Here is a 19,764-nt window from a genome sequence, read left to right on the forward strand (position 1 = left end):
GCATACTGAACTTCAGAAGACATCATTGCAAGATATACGTTATTTGCTGCACCTTTAAAAGGAAGGATTGGCATACACATTTATTCAGTTAGATTTCACATCAGTGGCTGTTTAAATGCAAAACAGGCAACACACTTCTCTGTTTAAAATTCTAGTCATCAAAGAATTTGTGGAGGGATGTGGTAGAGTAATTCCTCCATGAACACCACCACTTCCCAAATGGGATCTTAAGAGGCTTACCAGATCTCCTTTTGAGCTGCCTCATTCTTGCTCTGTGTGATGCCTTCCATGAATGGCGGTATTTCCTGTGGCACAGATGGACTTGTCTTGAGAACAAGCCCTATTTTCTTCCCAATGTGGTTTCCCCTTTTCGTGTAAAGCAAACCATTGACTTGCCAATTTGCTTTCTGCACCCAGAGACTTTAAGGCAAATAGTCCAGCACTTATTCAATGTTGAAATAGCATTGACAGAGCATATTTCATCAGTAAAACAAAGCAAGTCTTTGTTGTTTATGCTAAACCTCAATTGGGAAATCCCATTTCAAGGTCAGGTTTGGAAAGGCAGATCGGTACATGTATACTATGCAGAAGCAAAGTGAACATTGCATTCTGTACCAATAGAAAGTCAGAAATAAAAAACGAGAAAGAAAGAAGCTACAGTGGCTTTCTTAGGTAGCATACCATTTGCAAACATATTTAACCTTGCTATTTGATCAACACCACACTCTTTCACCAGTCTCTATTGTTGCAACATTCAAGCCAGGATTTAAGATTGGTATAAGGGCAGTTGCCACACCAGCAGTCACCTTTTTTGCAACTCCTATTTTGAATAGTTTGCTTGGTGTCCAATATGACCTCTTTAAGATTCCTTGCACATTATACAGTATTTGCATATAAGCAATAGTTTTCTGAACGGACAAAAGGGCATGTGCCAAACAGTTGAGGGAATTGTGTTATTTTGTTACTTCTCCCAGTCCTGTCTGTGTTTCTGTGGTAATTGAAGCGTTTTATTCGTTGTGATTTTAGTTGAGAGGAGGATTGGTGTATAGGTAGATAGACTCCACTTCATTAAAAAATTTTAAAAAAAGTTAATTATATCAAAGTGAGTTTCTGTCAAAAGTAATGTAAGACATGTTTGAAAAGATAGTAATTTGTCTTCCCATTTAAAGTTAAACGTTTTCTTCTTTGAAAAGTCACAGATAAAGTGAAAATGGAGTATATATATGTTCGATGGCATGTGTAGCTGCAGATACACATGCTTTGCACATCCCGCCATCTAGTGTTGGGCTCGGAGTGTTAAAAGTTGTTTTTCTTCGAAGAAGTCTTTTCGAGTCACGAGATCGAGGGACTCATCCCCTTTCGGCTCAATTGCGCATGGGCGTCGACTCCATCTTAGATTGTTTTCTTTCCGCCATCGGGTTCGGACGTGTTCCTTTTCGCTCCGTGCTTCGGTTTGGAAAGTTAGTGAAAATCTCGGATAATTTGACGGTATTGTTTGCGTTCGGTATCGGGTTAGTTACAACAGATCGACACCGAATTTGGAAGAGCTCAGGTGACCCTTCGGGGTCTTCGATTCCCCGGCGGGGCCTGGTCGGCCCGGCCACGTGTCTCTTCAAGGCTGATGGAACGGACCCCATTCCGCTTCTGCCCCGAATGTCACAACAAGTATCCTTATACAGATCAGCATCTGGTCTGTAATTTGTGTCTGTCTCCAGAACACAAGGAGGATACTTGTGAGGCCTGTCGAGCATTTCGGTCCAGAAAGACCTTAAGGGACCGAAGAGCAAGAAGACTACAGATGGCGTCGATACCGACAGGACAAAAACAGATGGAAGAAGAAGAGAAAGCCTTCTCCATCGAGGATTCGGACTCGGAAGAGGTCAAACCTGAATAGACGCCGCAAACCGTGAGTAAGACTTTGATACACAAAACTCACGCAAAGACCATAAAAGGCCAGGGGACGCCACCGCCGGCAGGCCATGGCTTAACCCGAAAAATAGGTGACCGAGCATCGGCACCGAAAAAGGGCATGCATGTGTCGAAGTCATCCGACTCCGGTCGAGATACCGGCACAGAGCAGACTCGACCCCGAGACACTGGGTCAGAGCAATCTCGGCACCGAGAGATCACGACGCCGAAGAGCAAAAAAGTGGCGTCGGAGCCGAAAAAGGCAGCCGAAAAGGTTTCGGTACCGAAACATCCACCTCGGAACCGAAAACAAGTTCCTACACAGAGGAACAAGGCCTGTCCTCACAAATGCAAACACATAGATTTGGACAGGAACTAGAGTCAATGGAGCCAGATTACACACAAAGAAGGCTCCACATCCAAAAAGAAACAGGGAAGATCAGTACTCTCCCTCCTATTCGGATGAAACGAAAACTTGCCTTCCAAGACAGACAAGCAGCCACAGGCAAAGGTGGCTAAACAAGTAACCCCGCCACCATCTCCAGAATGCTCTCCACAGCCATCAGCGGTAGCCACTCCACCAATGATGCAATCCCCAACTCATACAGGGATGAGTCAGGATGATCCAGACGCGTGGGATCTTTATGATGCGCCTGTGTCAGATAACAGTCCCGACTGTTATCCAGCCAGACCGTCACCACCTGAGGACTCTACTGCCTACACACAGGTGGTGTCAAGGGCAGCGGCGTTTCATAATGTTAGCCTACATACAGAGCCAATTGAAGACGACTTTCTATTTAACACACTGTCGTCCACACATAGCCAGTACCAGAGCCTCCCCATGCTACCTGGAATGCTAAAACACTCCAAACAAGTGTTTGAAGAGCCTGTCAAAGGAAGGGCAATAACTCCAAGGGTGGAGAAAAAATATAAACCGCCACCAACAGACCCAGTGTACATCACACAACAGTTAACACCAGACTCTGTGGTAGTAGGTGCAGCACGCAAAAGGGCGAACTCACACACCTCAGGAGACGCACCACCTCCAGACAAGGAGAGTCGTAAGTTCGATGCGGCTGGGAAAAGAGTGGGGGCACAAGCAGCCAACCAATGGCGCATTGCCAATTCACAAGCCTTGTTGGCGGGATATGACAGGGCTCATTGGGACGAAATGCAACATTTTATAGAACATTTGCCCAAGGAGTTTAAAAAAAGAGCGCAACAAGTGGTAGAGGAAGGACAGTGTATCTCGAACAATCAGATACGGTCAGCAATGGATGCAGCAGACACAGCTGCTAGGACTGTCAATACAACAGTAACAATAAGGAGACATGCATGGCTGCGTACATCTGGATTCAAGCCGGAAATACAACAAGCCGTGCTGAATATGCCATTTAACGGACAGCAGTTGTTTGGGCCGGAGGTGGACACTGCTATCGAGAAACTTAAAGACACTGATACGGCCAAAGCCATGGACGCACTCTACTCCCCACAGAGCAGAGGCACATTTCGATGATCACAATTTAGAGGGGAGTTTCGAGGACAAAGCACTGAACCCACAACCTCACAAACAAGGCCCACTTATCAGAGCCAATACCAGCGGGGAACTTTTCGGGGACAATATAGAGGGGGACAGTTCCCAAAGAATAGAGGGAAGTTCCAAAGTCCCAAAACTCCACAAAACAAACAGTGACTTACATGTCACAAATCCCCAACACACAACACCAGTGGAGGGGGGACTAACCAAGTTCTACAAAAACTGGGAGGAAATAGGAAATAACAACAGACACGTGGGTCCTAGCCATTATTCAGCCTGGTTATTGCATAGAATTTCTAGAATTCCCTCCAAATGTCCCACCGAAAACACACAACATTTCAAAACGACACATAGATCTTCTACAACTAGAAGTTCAGGCATTGTTGCAAAAAGATGCAATAGAGTTAGTACCAATTCATCAGAGAGGAAGAGGAGTCTACTCACTGTACTTTCTCATACCCCAAAAAGACAAAACTCTAAGACCTATATTAGATCTCAGAACATTAAATATCTACATCAAATCAGATCACTTTCACGTGGTGACACTGCAGGACGTAATCCCATTGCTCAAACAACAAGATTACATGACAACATTAGACCTAAAGGATGCGTACTTCCATATACCGATACATCCTTCACACAGAAAGTAATTAAGGTTTGTATTCCAAGGGGTACATTACCAATTCAAAGTGTTGCCATTCGGGATAACAACTGCGCCAAGAGTTTTTACAAAATGCCTGGCAGTAGTAGCTGCTCATATCAGAAGACAGCAAATACATGTGTTCCCGTACCTAGACGATTGGTTAATAAAAACCAACACGCAGGAACGGTGCTCACAACACACAAAGTATGTCATAGAAACCCTTCACAAACTAGGTTTCTCACTCAATACAACAAGTCACACCTTCAGCCGTGTCAAGTACAACAATACTTAGGAGCAACAATCAACACAACAAAAGGGATTGCCACTCCAAGTCCACAAAGGGTACAAGCATTTCACAATGTAATACAGGCCATGCACCCAAAACAAAAGGTACAGGTCAAAATAGTGATGAAACTACTAGGCATGATGTCCTCATGCATAGCCATTGTCCCAAACGCAAGATTACACATACGGCCCTTACAACAATGCCTAGCATCACAATGGTCACAGGCACAGGGTCAACTTCAAGATCTAGTGTTGATAGACCGCCAAACATACACCTCGCTTCAATGGTGGAACACTATAAATTTAAACAAAGGGCGGCCTTTCCAAGACCCAGTGCCTCATTACGTAATAACAACGGATGCCTCCATGATAGGGTGGGGAGCACACCTCAACCAACACAGCATACAAGGACAATGGGACCCTCAACAGAGACAGTTTCACATAAATCACTTAGAATTACTGGCAGTATTTCTCGCGCTGAAAGCTTTTCAACCGATAATAACACACAAACACATTCTTGTCAAAACAGACAACATGACAACGATGTATTATCTGAACAAACAGGGAGGAACACACTCAACACAGTTGTGTCTCCTAGCACAGAAAATTTGGCATTGGGCGATTCACAACCACATTCGCCTAATAGCGCAGTTCATTCCAGGAATTCAGAACCAGTTAGCAGACAATCTCTCTCGGGATCACCAACAGATCCACGAATAGGAGATTCAACCCCAAATACTAAACACTTACTTCCAAAGATGGAGAACACCACAAATAGATCTATTTGCAACAAAAGAAAACGCAAAATGCCAAAACTTCGCATCCAGGTACCCACAAGATCAGTCTCAGGGCAATGCGTTATAGATGAGTTGGTCAGGGATATTTGCATACTCTTTTCCCCCTCTCCCACTCCTTCCATATCTAGTAAACAAATTGAGTCAAAACAAACTCAAACTCATACTAATAGCACCAACTTGGGCAAGACAACCCTGGTACACAACACTACTAGACCTTTCAGTAGTGCCTCATGACAAACTGCCAAACAGACCAGATCTGATAACTCAACACAAACAACAGATCAGACACCCAAATCCAGCATCACTGAATCTAGCAATTTGGCTCCTGAAATCTTAGAATTCGGACATCTAGACCTTTCACATGAATGTATGGAGGTCATAAAACAAGCTATAAAACCTACAAGAAGACATTGCTATGCAAATAAATGGAAACGATTTGTTTATTACTGCCATAATAATCAAATTCAACCCTTACACGCATCTGCAAAACATATCGTAAGCTATTTACTGCACTTACAAAAGTCAAAGCTAGCTTTTTCATCCATTAAAATACATCTCACCGCAATTTCAGCTTATCTGCAAATTACACATTCGACTTCACTCTTTAGGATCCCAGTCATAAAAGCTTTTATGGAGGGCCTAAAAAGAATTATACCACCAAGAACACCACCAGTTCCTTCGTGGAACCTCAACATTGTCTTAACACGGCTCATGGGTCCACCGTTTGAACCCATGCACTCATGTGAGATACAATATTTAACGTGGAAAGTTGCGTTTCTCATTGCCATCACATCTCTAAGAAGAGTAAGTGAAATACAGGCATTTACCATACAAGAACCCTTTATTCAAATACACAAGCATAAAGTAGTTTTACGAACTAATCCAAAGTTCTTACCAAAAGTCATATCACCGTTTCACTTAAATCAAACTGTAGAACTACCAGTGTTCTTTCCAGAACCAGATTCTGTAGCTGAAAGAGCACTACATACATTAGACATCAAAAGAGCTTTAATGTACTACATTGATAGAACAAAACAAATACGGAAAACAGAACAACTGTTCGTTGCTTTTCAAAAACCTCATACAGGGAATCCAATATCCAAACAAGGCATTGCCAGATGGATAGTTAAATGTATTCAAACCTGTTATCTCAAAGCAAAAAGAGAACTGCCTGTAACACCAAAGGCACATTCAACTAGGAAGAAAGGTGCTACTATGGCCTTTCTAGGAAACATTCCAATGACTGAAATATGTAAGGCAGCCACATGGTCTACGCCTCATACGTTTACCAAACATTACTGCGTGGATGTGTTAACAACACCACAAGCCACAGTAGGACAAGCAGTACTATGAACTTTATTTCAAACAACTTCAAATCCTACAGGCTGAGCCACCGCTTTTGGGGAGATAACTGCTTACTAGTCTGTGCAAAGCATGTGTATCTGCAGCTACACATGCCATCGAACGGAAAATGTCATTTACCCAGTGTTTCGTGGCATGAGACGCTGCAGATTCACATGCGCCCACCCGCCTCCCCGGGAGCCTGTAGCCGTTTCGAAGTTGATCTTGAACATTTGTAAATTTGTAAATATATCACTTTAAACCACATTATGTACATACATATTTACTCCATTGCATGGGCACTATTACTATAATACACAACTCCTACCTCACCCTCTGCGGGGAAAACAATCTAAGATGGAGTCGACGCCCATGCGCAATGGAGCCGAAAGGGGAGGAGTCCCTCAATCTCGTGACTCGAAAAGACTTCTTCGAAGAAAAACAACTTGTAACACTCCGAGCCCAACACTAGAAGACGGGATGTGCAAAGCATGTGAATCTGCAGCGTCTCATGCCACGAACATATGTACACTGGGTAAGTGACATTTTCCATATATATATATATATATATATATATATATATATATATATATATATATATATATATATATATTAACTAAGAGGCTCAAGTTAGTCAACAGCATTCAGAAACTTATTTCACACATCTACCTGCTAGCCACTCTTTCACATCTGTGATAGGTGATTTATTCAGTAACGACCTCACCTACGACAGAGCATGCCCTCTCATTTGGAAGAGATATTTTATACAACATGAGGTTTGCAGACCGCCCATTGCTTAACCTTCATTTGCTACGTTGTCACTCCTTTTTGCTGCCTTCTAATTGGCTGGTGCTTTCTGGTTTCGCTTCCTCTTCTTTCAGCTGGAGAATGGACCAAGTACTGATTGCTTCAGGTTGGTAGCTGTCCTTCCGCTGTTTGCGCTGATTGAGACACTACTTTTTTTTTTTTTTTTCTACCCTGCCTTTCTTGATGAACCTCTTGCCATTTGTAACTATGTTTTACTATGCCGCATGCAATTTCAAATAACCCCTTTTCTTCTTTAAAATGGATGTTTATTGTGATAAAGATTTTATCTGCTTTAATTGTAGCAGCAGCTGTCTGCTTCCAAATGTATTTTCACAAAGACATGGACGTGCTGAAATGCTTTGTTTGTGAGACAAGATTTTTTTTGCCAGATGTAATTTCGTTGTGAGATATATATATATATATATATATATATATATATATATATATATATATATATTTTATTCAATCAAATATTTGATTCTTTAAACAAATACAATTAGTACAATAAAAGGATATAAAATGCAATTAATTGAAATGAAATCCATCATTTCTAAACATACAAATATGTAAAACAAATGTAGATTAACATACAACACCATACTTGATTGACCACTTACAATAACATCAGACGTAATCAATACACTAATAAGTATACAATTTGCGGCAAGTGATATGGAACAGATTCACCACACATACATCAAATAACTGGAAATCGCAAATAGAAGCCATTTTGATGCATCAGATTTAAAAATACGAATAGCCTCAGTTAGGCGAGTAATCAATAAAAGCTTGCAAGTTGGAACAATCCACCTCTTCCCGAATTTCTTATGAGCGGGCAGAAAAATAAAAACAAATGTCCCAAAGTTTCATGGGAAATATTACATGCAGGACATGTCCTAGCTACCACATTAGGTTTCCAACTTGTTTTTAGGCTGTTCACAGGGAAAATATCATATCTAAATGTTAGATGCAATGTTCTAGCATGTACTGGTTCAATACGATCAATAAAAATTTCATTTGTTAGGTCACATTTAATAGTAAGAAAATAATTGCTCAAAGAACCGTGGGTAGGGAGAATAAGCCAGTGGGTCATAACTTAATCTTAATACCTTTCTTCCAGAGTGGCTATTTAACGTCATACCATATTTTTTGGGTTCCTTCAAAATTCTTATAAACCCAATTCTATTAGCCAACTCTTAACATACCTCAACCATGGACTAGTAACATCTTTGTCCAGTATTCTAACCTCATCAACCACCTGCTGCTTTAAGGCAACAACCCAGGGTACATTTTTTAACTCTAAATCAAGGTGCATTGAAATGATTGGGGCACTCTGAAAACTACGCCCTCATAGATTTACTCTGTCCTGTCGATCCCCAAGAGTTCAGCTCCATACAGGGCTGCACCCAAACCTTTTGCGCGATACACTACTAAAATTGGTGTTATTGGGCGATAAACAGATTGTTTCCACTTTTTCAAAATTGCCAATTCCGCATGTTGTAAGACATCTGACTTTTTAAGATCTGAGCTACCATGATTGATTACTGGTCACCCTTACACCCAAATAGTCAAACTGTTTGACTTGTTGGAGAATCCCATAACCCAGCTTAATTACTCCATTGAAGGACTTATGGGGTCTAAACACCATAAATTTGGTTTTCATACTATCCCAAACTTTTCACAAGCTTCAGTAAATGTATGCTGGATGTTTTGCAGACCCAGTAGGGTCTTAGAAATCAGAAGCTTATCACCCACAAATAGAAGGGCTGGTATTACTTGTCCTGCCAATCTAGGGGAATCACCAGCACAATTTTCCAACAGGCTTACAGTCCCATTCATACATAGCATAAACAGCATATGGGCTAGCACACATCCCAGATGTTCCCCGCTGAAGACGTTTATGCCATCAGTTAATTTCCCATATTTGCCCCACCTTACTTTAGCAAAATTCCCTGTGTGCAGGTGGATTTCTGATTCCAAAAAGCCGCTAGGTAAACCAAGCGTGCCAAGGGCAATCCACAACTTTGTTCTTGGAATCTGGTCAGAAGCTGATTTGAGGTCTACAAACACAACATAGACATGACCTCGCTTAATTAGAACCCCTTTTCAAATAATTCATAAAAACTGAAAAACCTTATCAGTTGTGCTCGTATAAGATATAAAATCTACCTGAAGGTGGGATAGAATCTGGTTCTCAGAGAACCACTCTTTACCTTCTCCAAAACCTGCTTGCAAAATTAGTTTTGGGCTACATCATTAAGCCAATGGGCGTATAGTTCACTGGGTCCCCTTTGTTCCCCTTTTTATGTATCGGATTCATTTCAGCACCTCTCCAGTACTCCGGGATTTCAGCCCCCTTAGCTATAGCATTTGCTAATGTGTTGTGGATAAAGCCCCACATAAGATGTTCAGAGATATACAAATCTCCTGGGATTCTGTCCAAACCTAGGGTTTTTCCTCTTTTTTTGTATTAAGAAGGGCATGCAGGATCTCGTCCATTGAACATAATACTGGATGATCCCTCTCTTCATCTTGAATCAGTAGAGTCTCAGGCCCAACCCCCTTAATAATGACTGCATTATAAGGCCTAGTGGAGCACAGTTTGGGGAAATGAGATACTGAAACATCTGGCATAATATAAAACTCATCTTAGAGATTACATGGGAAGCACCTTTAGCTAATAAGTGCCAAAACAGTCACTGATCTTTCAGTGAGGCTGCCCTGGCCAAATCCCGTCACTTCCACTTCTCCCATTTTTTTTTTTTTGGCAATCACCTGGGTTCCCTTATACGCTCTTATTTCCTCCAGTGTTTCAATACAGCCACCCCCTCTTACAGCCTGCACTAGGTTGAACTTAGCTTGCTTGCAGTCCTCATTAAACCACTCAGCCGACTTATGATTTACAGCTAAATCTGGTACAGTTCTATCAAAATAGTCCTTAATTATATTAAATAAATCCCCAATTATTCCCAATCTTATCGGAGCATCTAGATTTTGGTTCTCCAATTAGGAGATTGCTTCCCCACAACAGTTTAAAGCTGGGCAAGAGCATCCTTGTTCTTTTTTTTAACTGTGGCCACATAACCCTCCTACCATCATTCAATGTAATAATTGGGATCCTTCTCACAACCGTTCAAGTCACTACATATGAGGCTTTAATTTTTTTATTCCAGAATTAGAGCATTATGGTCACTTTCACTCCTCTCCTCCACCATCATATCGTTCAACTTAAGTCATAGAGCCAAGTCCAAGAAAATGTAATCTATTCTACTTCTAGACTGTGCGCTTTTGAATGTATAGTTCTCCCCTTTATCTGATGAGTTCGCCCATTGCATGCCCTGAGCCCATTCCTTAAACTAATTGATGCTAATTGTAGTGCAGCTTTTGATGGTTTTTTTCAACACTGGCAACATCAAACTAGGTGTACCCCTGTCCTCATCTTCATCCAACATTAGCTCCTGAAGGAAGTCTATAGGTTCAAAGGTTGTGTTCATGTCACTCGCTACAATCAAAGAATTCTTGGAGCCATCCCTTTCTAAGAATACAGATAGTTTCCAGAGTCTCAGAATCATGATGAAGGCTAGTTGGTCGATTATAGACGTTAATTAATTGTAGCCCATGATGTCCCTTGTTTATATAGATATCTACACCCAGAATATCCCTAGAGATAAAATTCAGGATTTAATTTTGCATGCTAAAGTATTTTTCACCCATATTATTTGGCCACCCAAAGGGCACCCTTTCTTCCAAAGGCCTAGCGTCAATACTAAAATTGACATAACGAGATTTGTAGACCGGTTTTAGAGACCAAGGTTCTTGCAACAAACATATATGAACCTCTTTATAAATTTGCCCTAATCTGGTTCAGCCATTTTAAAATTTATTCCTGCTGGGTTCAGGAAAATATACCTGCATCTAGGGCTTCCATCTTTGTTCTCAATAGATTCTTTCTGCGGGGGGAGGAAATCTCAATTTACCTTTTTTTTTCCGACCTAATGGCTCCCATCAACCTAGGCGAGATTACATTAGTCAATACCGACGTAAAGAGGGAGTAGGGAGCCTAACACTCAGTTTAGGGACTGACTTACCAAATCCCCTATCACTGCCGGACAGCCCCAGTTTAATTACTTCACCATTCTTTTTACAAAGATTACCCATCACAAGTCAGTCAACCTCATTACGGGCACCTCTGGTCCCCCCTTGCTGTGTAAGACCATTTGAGACTAGCTAGATTGAACCACCTGAGATGGAAGGCTACTTACAATCTGAACAACTCCATATTGGTAAGCTTGTTCTTGAATTGAATTTGCGATCCATTAGGTGGACAAGTGCATAGCCCTAAATTAACAAGTCCTGCTGCATCCTCCTCCTGAATCATGTCAATGGATATATAATCAAACTGTAAATTAGGTGCAGTACTTCACTCAACTTTAACAATGTCAGCCCTGATCACTCAATAGCAGTGTCTATAGCTCCTTACTCAGTGAATTATCTTATTTTCAAGAGACTCATTATCTTCAAACAAACCTTTAGCCAGTTTGGGGACATTAACCATATACACCCTTTTTGTTGGGGGCATAGACATATGATTTCCCTGTGATAGTCCAGCAAATCTATAGTTAGACTCTGAGCTCAAGGCAGTTCCCATTTACCTAGCAACCCCTTGAAAACTACGGTGATGTGTGGCGCGCCTGCACTTGCCAGGTATACATAGACCATGTTTATCGCTTAGTGGGAAGTTGCAAGTACTATTCTGATACGTACACAACCTGTGGTTACCGCTAACATTCCCTTCATTTATCATGCATTAGATTTCATTCCTTCCCAGAGCGTGGTATACCTTGTCCTGCTGACTCCACCAAGGGCCCAGTCACTTTAGAAATCTGCGTACTCTCATTAAAACTAAATCCCTTCTGTGCATGATCATGAGAACTCTTACTGACTATTAAAAAGCCAGATACAGACAACTTCCCCACTTGTTCTTGTAACAGGGACACCTGAGAACGTAAAGTGGCAATTTCCCTCTGCAATTTTTTAATAAAATCCCTTAACTCCTTTATAGCATCATCTCATCTTATTGCACATGAAACAGCAGCCCTTGTGGCCTCATTTAATTATTTTCACAAATACCTATTTCAGTAGATTCTCTACCATGTGGGCTGTAACAATTGGAACACAGAACATTGCTGGGAAAGGTAATATGTCCTTCTTCAACAACTGATCTCCAAAATATTAGCACTTCAAATCAGACTAGGGATGAGTTTCAAGTCATTAACTGGAAGTGCTTTGGTATGCCGTGTTTTTTTTGGTTTTTTTTACAGAACTTCCATTCGTTCACTTTATAAAGTTTGTGACCCTTTTTTAAAATGTCCGCAATGTCTGGAGAGCTAGTCTCACAGGGTGACTTCTTCTCTTTCCCAAAGATACTCAACCTCCTCTATGAGATTATCAATCTCTTAAATAGCACAGTTCCCCGCCTCATGCTGTACTGTCCTTTTACTTTTCCCTTTACCCATGGGGCTGGAACAAGCTTTCCTCTCCCCCATATTACCGGGAAAGTTAGCCCCAGTGCAGAGAACAGTGCCTAAGTTACTGAACAACAGCCTGGCTCCTGGAGTGATACTTTGTCTCCAGGTCAAGTTTTTAATACAGGGAACTTTAACCTCGCGACAACTTAAGATAACTCACAGATACAGGAGCAAGGGGCCAAGTGGCGTGGCCCTGCCCTGCCTCTTTTTGACGCTGACGGGCGCAGGACGGGCCCGCCCCTGACTCGGAGCACACTTTTATAGCGCATAAATGCAGGCCAGAAGCAAGTTAGCGGGGCTTCTCCTCTGCCACAGTACAGTGCCTTGTGGTAACAGAAGTCCCAGAAATGTGCAAAGCGCGTCCCCATTTATTTTCTTCTTTTTCACACATTGGGAGATTAATTGATTTGCTCAAACACAGGCATGTTGTGCTAAGACCTAACAAACATTGGCAAAAGCCCATAGGTCTTTAACTTTGAGACTATTGGCTCTGTCTTTGCCTTTTGTTCATGCTGTACACCATGGGCATTGCAGACTGTGGCAACGATTTGTAGCCATGCTGTATAGCAGCATGGCTGCTTTGCAGCATGGTTAAAAGTATTAATAATAAACTAAGGACTATGATGTGTCCAGCACTAATGCGCTTAAAGTTTTTTAAATTTATTATTATTATTTTTAATTAGTTTTAACCACACTGCAAAGCATGTGTGCTGCTGTACAGCATGGCTTCAAAACATTGCCAAAGTAAATAGCTCTCATAGGCGAAACCTACCAGCTTTGCCAATGCATGTTTTGGGACTGCATATTATTATTTAGCCTTTTAATGGGATATATATATATTTTTTAACTAAATGTAACTTTCTTCACGAGTTTAATGTTAAAGGAAAACGTTTTTATCGGTTATCCAAGTTCAAATGATGGATACGCTCTGCTATTGTCTGGATGCATAGTTTTAAGTTTTTAGTTCTACAAATGTTTCAGACAGTATCCATGTTCGGTCAGCAAACCGTGGAATCTTCCACTGCAATGAATATAGGGGGAAAAAACAGAAACTCCTAGGCCTTTACAAATGCTAATTCCAGGGAGTTTTTCCTAGATGTTATTTGCACACTACATTTTATTGCCAAGAGTGAAGTTTTCCATTGACCAATTACAATTTATGAAAAGTACATATTCTTAGTTTAGTTTTTCAGCATTCCCTCTTCTGAGTGCAAGCGCTTTATTCATTTTTAAGATTTGAAGCTGTTTACCACTCTTTCTTCGAATTTTCTCTTTGCTTGTTTTTCCAGCTAAAATTGAAACAAAAATTGTTTTTAAGAAATGACTGAAGTTGAATTATTTGTGTATGTGATTGTTCGATCATTAATTTGGAGGTCAATAAAAACTAATGTGTATTTTGTTAAATTAAATCTCCTTACTGTCCTGCCCCTCTTTAGAATACTCTCCAGTTAGCAGTAAGCCCTACCAGCAACCAATTGTTAGGCAGCAAAAGCTGAAAATGTAATTCTTTCTTCATAAGTTTGTTTCCTCTCTGTATGTTAATACCCATGTTCTTTACAATAACCGTAATCAGTCACTTGTTCTGAGATTATTCTGTGGATGTATTTTTTTTCTTTTTTAATAAAAGGTCAGTCCGTCCTAGCCATTTTTCCTTATTGCAAATAGTTGCAAAATTAAATGGTATTATATGATGATATGCCAACTACAGTAAAGTTTGGGGCATCATGCATCCAAGAAAAGGTCACTCTGTTAGAGAGTTTATCAAAAAATTCCTACTTTCCTTTAATCCCATTTTATGAGTGCAATTTGAGTGAGGTGTGAATCCTGCTCTGGAAGAGGACATCCAAGGCTTACTTTTTAATAATGAGTTGTATACTTGCCATTTCTAACTTCTGAATGTGATGAATACTTCTAACCACACATTCCTCACATTTAGATTAATCCCAGGTGCCAGACTAAATGTGGCTTTTCAAAGATGAGACACGAGACCACAATGACAACTTCAGATTCTGCATTCTATTATTAGTTTTAGAAAAATGCCCAAGATAAAAATCAGAAACTGAATTGTCAAGTCACCCAGATGAAGACTAGTGGTGCACTACACTACAGACACAAAGGATTACTAAGAAGCTGTAAACCGCAACACCAGAGAACTTTTTGGGGAGAAATCAATACAGACTTCATCCACACGCAAACAAGACTGCTTATAGTGACTTTAAAAAAAGAAAAAACCTTTATACTGGAAGTTTGCATTGTTTTCGATGATGAACAGTTTCACCATTGATAGGCGTGTGTTTACATGGTGTGCAGTTTTTTTTCCTCAATGCATCACCTATGTCATGGTATGGTCTGTGCTGTTTTCAGGCAAAAAATTTGAAAAGAAACTCGTTGGCCCAGTGTTGTCATGGAATCGGTTTTCAAACTGGCCTCCAGGATTTGGATTGTGTCACAGATGATGATGGCTGTGATGTAGAGTTTACTGAACTGGGAGAGGGAGACCAGTAGAGGAAAAGGGGACGATAATTTCCAGCACTTGTTTAAAATCGTCTCTAAAAACAGTTGGTTAATACCTGAGCAGACGATTTGTCATTAGGAGGTATATCTGGATTCCGACCAGAAGCACAGTGCCACAAAATCAAACCAGCAAGCCTTTTGATGGCAAGCATCTCTTGAGTCGTCAGCGGATGGCACAGTGGAAAGAATAAAAATGGATTAAGAGACTCCTATGTCAATATAATGTCTTTTCAAACATCTACTTCCACAAACAGAAGACATTAAAAGTTGACCATAACAGAATCTATTGGGATATCAGATAGCTAAATCCCATTATTAGCAGCAATCAAGTAAATCTTGAGAAGAGATACTGAGACTGTGTATTTTTATGTCAGGACAAGAGAATGAGGCTCATGCCCAAGAAGTTTAGCCACTTCTACGAAGTGATATGATATTTTTCCACCCAATCTTAGTACACAATTCTGGCAACGTTGAAAGTGCCTGGCACCACAGTGGAATAACACCACATCAGACAGATGTTCCTTAACATTATAAAGCAGAATTATTGAATAAAATGTAACCAAAAGATCGCTGAATTATATTCACATGGACAAATCTGTCAAACAGAGCCCCCTACCATAATTAGTAAAGAAAGGTCAGTTGCTTCTTCAAAAGGAAGTCCTAAAGGAAGTGTCTCTATAACCAAAAAAAAAAAACGAAAGGCGAAATCCTTATTTATTTTCTAATTGCCAAGAAGGCTAGAACGATCAGACCAGTACTGGATTTGAGACCACTAAACGTGTATATGTAAAGATTATGCAATTTAAAAATTACACTGCAAAGTGTTATTCTTGTGAGGAAGGTGCAATTTCCAAAGAACAGTGGATTTGAAGGATGCTTATTTTCAGATACCAATTAATGAAAAGCATAAGAATTAATGCCTTGTGTGGCACGTGTCAAACATTGAACAAAAAAAGCGATCAGCGAAATGCTCGCAAAAAGTCCATCCACTGGCTGTTGCTTGGGGTAGCTTTCCAATGGTTAGATTACTTGCAAGCATTCCTCCCATCACTTTTTGCGTGTTTCCTGTTTGATATTCTATCTAACTACATGTTCCCCACTAGTTTCTCATGTCTGTGGAGTTGACTTCTGCCCATTATATTAAGGTCCCAAGTTAGATTGTCACTCACTGTTGCCTCCATTTTGTATGAGTGATCTGCATCTAAGGGATTGGAAAGAAAAAGTTTAGGAAATGAATGTCCGTGCGCAGGGCTGCCACTTATATGCAGCTCTGCTTCGTCACTTCAGGGTGGTACGGAGTCACAGTGGAAACACATAGCACCACCTATTTGCCATATTCAGGCCTTCATTACCAGTTTGGTGGTGGAAAATGCTGCCCGACAAACTCTTGCTTCCAGGAGACCACCAGTGTGGTCTCCTTCCTGCAGCCCCTATTACAAGTTTTCCGCTCGGTCAGCGGGAAACGGCACATAATCAAGCCAGCGGCAATATTGCGGTCCGTCCGGTGCACTAGCACCCGTCGCACTTTTCACTGTCCCTCTGCTAAGCAGACAGTGAAAAGTGCGACGGGGCTCTCCATGGGGGCCCCTGCTCTGTCCATGCCAAGTGCAGGGGCACCCATGGGGCCCCCGACACCCTGTCTCCACCAGCTTTTAGATGGCAGTGCAACTGAGAGGACTTGTAATCCCCACAGCACCGCTGCTTGCATCGCTGCCCTGGTGGATTAAGACCCCCGGCTCCGCCAGGCCATCGGCTGGCAAAAAAGTGGCGGTGCTGGCGGTCTGACCGTGACCCATTCGCCACAGTCATAATGTGGAGGCTGGACCACCGCATTGGTGGCAGTCTGACCACCTTTGTAAGTCTGGCGGTCCTAGGACGAGGACTGCCAGACTCGTAATGAGGGCCTCAGTCTGGTGCTTGGGTTAAGGGTGAGTACTCTGCAGTTAAAGTATTCACCTGCAAGAATGGTACCGAAGGCACGTAACTTGTTCTTTACTATTACTAAATGAAAAGATTTTGCGTGCAGAAACCCAGAGCTCAACTATATTGTGTGTATGCCCTGTAAATGAACTAGTCAAGAATATATCTTATTCCATTGACTGTACCTCTTTCCTTAACTGTTAAGCAACCCGAAACAAAACACAAAATGAAGATCCCAATTGTCGGTTGCATCTCAAGAGTTTTCATATGAATATATCTTCTGTCCTGCACACTGTGCTTATTCTTTTCAGGTTCAGTCGTTTGTTTTGACTGTTAGGCAAGATAACAATTAGAAGGTATTATTATTGAATTAATTCGAATGTCTCTAATAATGAAGTTTTCAGGGGGATTTTTTTTAAACAAACGTTTGGTCTTCTCTGTACATAGATCCTCATAGGATTTTTACAGTGGATATTCGTAACATTCAGTAATTATTTGTTTTTTATATATTCATTTTTGGGGGAAGTGTATGACCTGCTGCAGTGCATTTTTCGCTTTTTGGCACACTGATCTAGAAGCACCAAATCAGTATAGGGTTGTATAGGATGTTGAACAAGTGTATCTGTAAGATAAAACAGGTACAGAATCTTTTTTTTTTTCTGGTTCAAAATGTTGATTACATGCAGGAATTACTAACATCCCTAAACAAATTACATGGTGAATAACTGTATCAGTGATTGTTGAACAAAGATGAGTTTTCTCATACCCTGTATATTCAGTTTGAGTATTAGTAAATGTAGTACCTGCCTACCACTGTTGAGATCTCTTACTAATAATAAACACAAAGGAAAAGGTTAACTGGAGGGATATTGAAAAATTAGGTGTCTGTCGAGTCAATGAATTTTTTGTGGTTGAACAGTGATTTTTTTTTTTTACCTGCATTCTCCTATGTTTCTCTTCTTAGGTTGTGAAATGCCTCTCCAACACATCTGCTTACTTTTGTAACAAACTGTAATTTGTTTATTTTTCGCAGAATCGAGACCTATTGTGGCAGATACAAAACAAAGAATGTTTGGCAGTTAACCACCAGAAGGTCGCCTACCTGTATAGCATCATTCCTTTATGTCAGCTGCGGAAAATCCATGGTGCCATGAACTACACAATCCACTTTTCTAAATCTGTACTCCAGCAAGGGGAGTAAATCTACTTTGCTAGCATCCATTTTATTTATTTTTCTTATCAAAGATCCTAAAACTGTATCTAATCATGTAATTGGTATAGTACGTTATGTGATCTTTGTGATTTAAAGGACTCGTGGTGCATTTCAGAATATCTAAAATAAGCATACAAATCCAGTCTAGTAGCAAGTACTTTCATGGCTGCCCAGCGCCATATTGTTACTTCTCTCCATTGCCATGAGTATTTGTCATAATCATATATGCCACAAACAGCAGAACGTTAAGAATTGAGCATTAAGCGCTTTCGGGCTCTTTATTTTTCTGAGATTCAAACAATGCCTTTGAACTACGAGAGCCTTAATTTGGTCTGCAAGACATTTGATGGTCTGTGTGAGAAACAGAATTTTGTTCTGCAGGGACGTCTATAAATTATGGCACATTGCATTTTCTCGTGATTAACTTTTTACCAGAAATGTGTTAGTGAAAATTAACTTTTCTGTTTTGACTGCACATTATAACTGTATCTATTGAACTATATTTCCAGTTCGCATGCCTTTTTGGAATCATTTACTGTTTTGAATCTTTTATATTTCGAAATTATAATTTGAAGAATGTCCAGGAACTTACTTTTCCAATTAAGCACTAAAAGCACATCAAAATGGATGCTGAGCTGTTAGATTTTAATACCCCAGTTATGTCCCACCCCCTGTATGTAAGATATGTGACTGTAATGAGCTGTTCGCTTGTCATTTTGGTTTTATTATAAATAAACATAATTTATAGAAAACTGAATTGTCATTTTGAACTTAATTCCAGAATATGTAGATTATTGCTTTAAACGATATATTGTCAGAGGTTACTGGATCTTTCTCATATATTCTGGTGGCTACAAACATAACTTGAAATGCTGGTGCATAGCATTCATAAACAAAGTGTTAGCAGCTGGCTAAGGTACATTTTGCTGCAACCCCGGATTGAGCCATAGAAAATAATAGTTTATGGATGAATCCGAGGCATATTTGGAATTACTGGCCACTATCGAGCAACCCTGCACTTTTGCATATATAATACGTTGATTTTGTCTATCTCCAGAAAATGGTTTCACATTTCAATAGCACTCAGCATTGCTACTGTCAGCAGATGTGGTCTTTCATTAAAATAGTCAAGCTAAAAATAATGTTGAGAAAAGACAGAGGAGATCACCAGTAAGTCGTGGGATGTTTTCGGTAATAGAAAACGTAATTCAGACCAACACATTTCCTTTGATTTCTTTTTAAAAAGAGCATTGGCTGACACAGCACTTACA

The 19,764-nt window shown here is 40.5% G+C and overlaps 1 protein-coding gene across 1 annotated transcript in view; it reads left to right on the top strand.

Annotated features, from left to right (window-relative positions):
* Nucleotides 1-19,245, top strand: part of GOLGA7 (golgin A7) — a 191,915-nt gene extending 172,670 nt beyond the window's left edge. The window contains exon 6 of the mRNA XM_069214119.1: nt 18,314-19,245. The gene's annotated coding sequence lies outside the window, so the exon portion shown is untranslated. The remainder of the gene's footprint in view (nt 1-18,313) is intronic.
* Nucleotides 19,246-19,764: the final 519 nt, after the last annotated feature.

The sequence above is a fragment of the Pleurodeles waltl genome, chromosome 11 (assembly GCF_031143425.1).
Source record: "Pleurodeles waltl isolate 20211129_DDA chromosome 11, aPleWal1.hap1.20221129, whole genome shotgun sequence".
NCBI lineage: Eukaryota > Metazoa > Chordata > Amphibia > Caudata > Salamandridae > Pleurodeles > Pleurodeles waltl.